Genomic DNA, 5,738 nt, shown 5'->3' on the forward strand with positions numbered 1-5,738 from the left:
CAGGCCGGGCGCTGCACAGACCCCGACCGAGATCAGGGCCCCGTCACACCAGGCACTGCCCAGACCCTGGCCGAGATCAGGGCCCCATCACACCGGGCGGCACCCAGACTCCAGTGAGAGCTCATCCCTGCCTTGAAGAGCTCACAGGCTGTCACGGGGTGTGGGGGAGACAAAGCCCTGCACCCCCGGCTTCCTGCGATTCACCATGACTCTGAGCCAGCCACTAAAGCAGAAGGTTTATTTAGACAACAGGAACACAGCCCAAGACAGGTCTTGCAGGTACAGACAACAGGACCCCTCAGTTAGGTCCATCTTGGGGGTTCAGGGAGGCCAGAGCCCCGTTGGGAGGCCAGAGCCCCATCTGGGCTCCCCTCCATTTCCCCAGCCAGCTCCAAACTGAAACTCCCTCCAGCGTCTCACTCCGCCTCCCCCCGGCCCCTCCCCCAGCCTTTGTCCAATTCCCTGGCAGAGGTGTCACCTGGCTCCAACCCCCTCCTGGTTCTCATGTTACCTGCTCAGGTATCGTCCCTCAAGGCCACTCTCCCATCCCCAATGCAGACCGTCCCAGCCAAACCCCCCCGCCACCTTCCCAGGCCAACACTCCCCACTCAGCATTCAAAGACCCCATTAAGAACAGTCCCAGTTCGTCACACAGGCTAACTGGACAAGGGAAGAACGGGGAGCTGCAGCCTGGAGGGACGGGGTCTCTGGCATCCGGCCCACACCCCGTGCATCAGTCGCCCCATCAGGCTGGTAACGGGGGGTGCACAGGGAGGTCCCAGGATCCCAGCTGCCTCACCACGGCGCCCTGGGAGGGGGCTCAGGTCCCAGCTGTTTGCTTCCCTCCGGCTCCTGCTCTGGGGAATGGGGCTGCAGCTCTCAGTGGGGAACACTCAGGAGCCTACGCGGGCTGCGGATTCGACCACCGGGGCCTTTGGGGATGTGCATTGGGGGACCCCAAAATGCAGCCTGGGGCATCCCGAGGCCCCTCAGCTCAGCCATACTCCCCGGGGCCAGATCTCACCCTGCGTCGGGTTTGTCACCAGGGTCAATAAATCCGACCCTAAAGCAGCCCCTGCTCCTGGGACTCCAGCCCAAAGGCTCAGGGGGCCGGCACCTGGATTCCTGCCTGCGATTCAGGGGCCAGACCATTGGGATCCCTGGGCGTAGGCACCCGTCTCCGGGATCGCCCCCCCACAGACATTCCAGCCATGCCCGGCCCCGCTCCCCCCCCACCTCTGTCAATATTTGCCTCCTGGGTCATCCAGGCTGGTTCCAGTCTCGGCAGGGCCTGAGTTCTCCTGTGGGGAGGGGAGTTCTGGCCCCGCGGGGCCCATGTTATTGTAGGGTTGCCTCTAAGTGCTGGGGTTGTCGTACGCTGTGCCACCCACAGAGCCTAGCAACCCCCCAGCCCCCTGCGCGCTCACACAGCCCCAGCTCCCCTTCCTCCAACCACACAACCCTGACACACACACAACCCTCTGCACACACTCCCAGCCCTCTGCACTCACAGGCCCCCCATGTATGTCCCCTCCTGCCCCAGCTGGCTGCAGCACTGTCTGTGCGTCGCACCTTCAGAGGTGCTGCTGCTTCCTTCCTGCCTGCTGCTAACCGCTCGCTCTCACGGCCAGCGAGCCCCATGCACGGCTGCTTCCCAGGCTCGTCCAGCGCAGCGGCTGCCCTGCACGGCTGCCCTCAGCGGGAGACACGGGAGGGCCACAGACCTACTCCCAGCTGGGTCCCCTGCTCCCAGTAGCTCTGAAGAGAAGGGAGAGAGGTTGGGGGGAGGGGGGCTGGGAGCCAGGACTCCTGGGTTCTCTCCCCAGCTCTGGGAGGGCAGTGGGGGCTGGTGGGTTAGAGCAGGGGGGGCTGGGAGCCAGGACTCCTGGGTTCTATCCCAGCTCTGCGAGGGAAGTGGGGGTGTAGTGGTTAAAGCGGGGGGGGGGGCCAGGACCCGTGGGTTCCAGCTCTGATCCTGACGGGGAGGACCCCCCCCATAAGAAGGGGAACGCTAGTTACTGCCTGGGGCCCGCGGCCTAACGAACGCAGGCCCGGAAAGCCCTTGGCAGCGCCCACCTTTCCACAAGCGGGGGGGTGTTATTACGGAGCCCGCGACCTCGTCAAACTCCCCATGACGGGGTTGCTCGGCAGCTGACTCAGCCTTTCCCGCCCGGGAGCTCTGGTGCCAGACAAACACCTGACGCCCACAGAGCCAGAGCAAGTGCCTGGGGCAGGATCAAAGACCCCCACCCCCGGCCGGAAACCGCCCGCACAGCAGCCCCCGCTTCCTGGAAAGAGGCGAGCAGCTGCTGCCGGAGCCGATTCCCCTCCCTCCCCCGCAGGGGTCATGCCCTCCCGGGGGAGGTGTCTTCCCCTGACTCCGGGAGGTCAGGCCGAGTTTAGGCGGGGGGCAGCGCACGTCCAGTCTAGTGCACACCTGCGTGTGTAACGGCTGTCGACACACATACAGCTGCAGCTGCGCACCCACGTGCATACACACACGTGTGAGCAAACCACCTGCGCACACGTACCCGTGCGCTGCACACGTACCCGTGCGCTGCACATACATAAACCCACAGCCCCGTGTGCTCACAGGAGTGCACACTCTCTCTCTTTGCCAAGCTACAGATCCCCGAACGGCCCCAGCACCGACGGCGCCCGGCGGCCCCTTGGCGCTGCAGCCAGCTCCTTGCGCTTCCCTGAGGACGGTGCCGTGCAGCGCTCGAGGGGTTAACGGCAAAGGCAAACGCGCAGGTAAACAAACCGCAACATCCAGACTTCGGTGCGTAAAGTTCAGCAGCAAAGGTACGGGGCTCCTGCTGCAGGCCGGGGGCCCAGCTCGGAGCCTGGCCAGAGTCTGACGCCGCATGCTGGACTTTGGTGCTAGACGCGCTGGGTCCGTGGCAGATACACGTGCGTGGGAAGGCGCCTGTGCTCTGCCACTGGCCACGGGCCCAGTCCAGGGCGCCCAGGCCTCTGCGGGTGTTAGCCAGCGTGGCCGGGCCCCGTCGGGCGCCAGTGTGTGTGTGTGTGTGCATGTGCGCGTGCCCCCCAGGTGTGATGTTCGCTCAGGCTGCCAAGCCGGTCGGCCAGGCGAGAGCCCACAGGCACGGGCTCTATCCCCCCGCCGGCTGGACGCGAGTAGGGCCCTACCCACGGGAGGTTGTGGGGCTAAGGCTCCGGCTCCCCTGGGTGTCACTCAGGGCCACGGCGCTGGAGGGGTCGGAGAAGCTGTTGAGTGAAGGAAGCAGAGGCAGCTCCTAAGGGGGGTGGCTGGGAACGGAAGCCACCTGTCTAGTGCCGTTCAGGGAAAGAGGAACTCGTGAACATGGTGCAAGGAAACGGCTCCCACCTAGAAAACAGCCCAAGATTGTCACCGTTCCCCATCTAAACAGAAAGCCCCAAACTGCAGCTCCCGCTGGGTCAGAGGCTCCACACACAGGAGATCTGTGGGTTGGGGGGGAGGTAGAGCGCTCAACCTTGCTGCTGCGTTCACAGGCTGTCAAACCCCATCCGGCCGAGAGCTGCTTTATCTTTGTCTGTCAGGGGAGCACCTTGAGGTCCCAACCGAGACCAGGCCCCGTCATGCTGGGTGCTGCCCAGACCCGGACCGAGATTGGGGCCCCGTCGCGCCGGGCGCTGCCTAGACCCCAGCCAAGATCAGGGCCCCGTACATACAATATGATGGGGGCTAATTTAGCTACAACTAATCAGGAGAGATCTTGGACTCATCGTGGGTAGTTCTCTGAAGACGTCCTCCCAGTGTGCAGCGGCGGTCAAAAAAGCAAACAGGATGTTAGGAATCATTCAAAAAGGGATAGAAAATAAGACGGAGAATACCTTATTGCCCTTATATAAATTCATGGTACGCCCACATCTTGAATACTGCATACAGATGTGGTCGCCTCATCTCAAAAAAGATATACTGGCACTAGAAAAGGTTCAGAGAAGGGCAACTAAAATGATGAGGGGTTTGGAACGGGTCCCATATGAGGAGAGATTAAAGAGGCTAGGACTTTTCAGCTTGGAAAAGAGGAGACTAAGGGGGGATATGATAGAGGTCTATAAAATCATGAGTGATGTGGAGAAAGTGGATAAGGAAAAGTTATTTACTTGTTCCCATAATACAAGAACTAGGGGCCACCAAATGAAATTAATGGGCAGCAGGTTTAAAACAAATAAAAGGAAGTTCTTCACGCAGCGCCCAGTCAACCTGTGGAACTCCTTGCCTGAGGAGGTTGTGAAGGCTAGGACTATAACAGCGTTTAAAAGAGAACTGGATAAATTCATGGTGGTTAAGTCCATTAATGGCTATTAGCCAGGATGGGTAAGGAATGGTGTCACTAGCCTCTGTTTGTCAGAGGGTGGAGATGAATCGCAGGAGAGAGATCACTTGATCATTACCTGTTAGGTTCACTCCCTCTGGGGCACCTGGCATTGGCCACTGTCGGTAGACAGGATACTGGGCTAGATGGACCTTTGCTCTGACCCAGTACGGCCGTTCTTATGTTCTTATGTGCCGGGCGCTGCCCAGACCCCGGCCAAGATCAGGGCCCCGTCGCGCCGGGCGCTGCCCAGACCCCAACCAAGATCAGGGCCCCGTCGCGCCGGGCGCTGCCCAGACCCCGACCAAGATCAGGGTCCCGTCACGCCGGGCGCTGCCCAGATTCCCATTGAGATCCAGGCCCCACTGCTCCAGGTGCCGCCCAGACCAGGAGTGAGGAGTGGTGTGACTAGACGAGGCGTTATTAACCCCGTTGTGCAGAGAGACACAGGGAGTTTGGGGCAGAGCTGGGTACAGAGCTCCAAAGGCCCAGCCCAGCCCTCTCCCTGCTCTCTGCACTCCCTCGTACCTACCCGTCCCACAGCAACCCAGACTCTACGGGGACATGGGCACACAGAGGTGCCGAGCGAGGGGGAAAGCAGCCAGGGCATGGACCCAGATGTCTGTCGCTGGCTCCTGGCAGGAATCCTCTGCCTGGGCATTTCCCCTGCCGTGCGGGGCGGGGGAGGGCTGGCCCTGCCTCCCACCCCTGGGGAAGTGTAAGGGCAGGTTTCTCCAGCTCCCTTGGTGAGGCGCCGACCCTGATGCCAGGCTCCGACCCCCAGCGTGGGTGGCGATGGGCTCCCGCCCCCCAGGGAAAGGGCTGGGGCTCCGTCTGGCCCATGTTTGGGGCCCTGGGGCCCATAGACGTCTCCTGCTGGCTGTGGGGGGCTCCGGCCCGGCGAGGGTGTGGAGCAGCCCAGCAGGAGAGTCATTGGGACCCAGCCGCGCCAGGGACTTTCTGTCCCCCTTTGGCTGATTGAAGGCACATGTGCTGACCCAGCAGCCACGGCAGCTCCCCTCCCCCCCCCTCCCCCCGGCCAGATCCCTGGGAAGCCCCTTCGTTTCCCCCCGCCCCCCCCCCCCACCTCCAGGCCAGGGCTGCCAAGGCAGTGAGAGTGGGTGTGTGGGTGCGGGGTTAACCCTTCCCTGCCACAGCAGACGGATGGACAGACAAACCAGGAAGGAGACGGACTCCCTATGGCTGAACAGGCCACCTTAGACCCCCTGCCCCTGGGGGGCTCTGGGCTGGCACCCGGGGGCTCTGCGCACCCCACGGACGCTCACTGGGGTGTCTGCGCCTCCCGCCCTGCGATGGGAGTTGGGGGGACGGTGACAGGTCACAGCCGCAGCCCCGCTCTGCTGCGAGCCCAGAAGGATAAACCTGCCAGGGAGAGTTACGGGGGGCAGTTCC

This window comes from Terrapene carolina, unplaced genomic scaffold (genome assembly GCF_002925995.2).
Source record: "Terrapene carolina triunguis isolate 2854851 unplaced genomic scaffold, T_m_triunguis-2.0 Scaffold833, whole genome shotgun sequence".
In the NCBI taxonomy this organism is placed as follows: domain Eukaryota; kingdom Metazoa; phylum Chordata; order Testudines; family Emydidae; genus Terrapene; species Terrapene triunguis.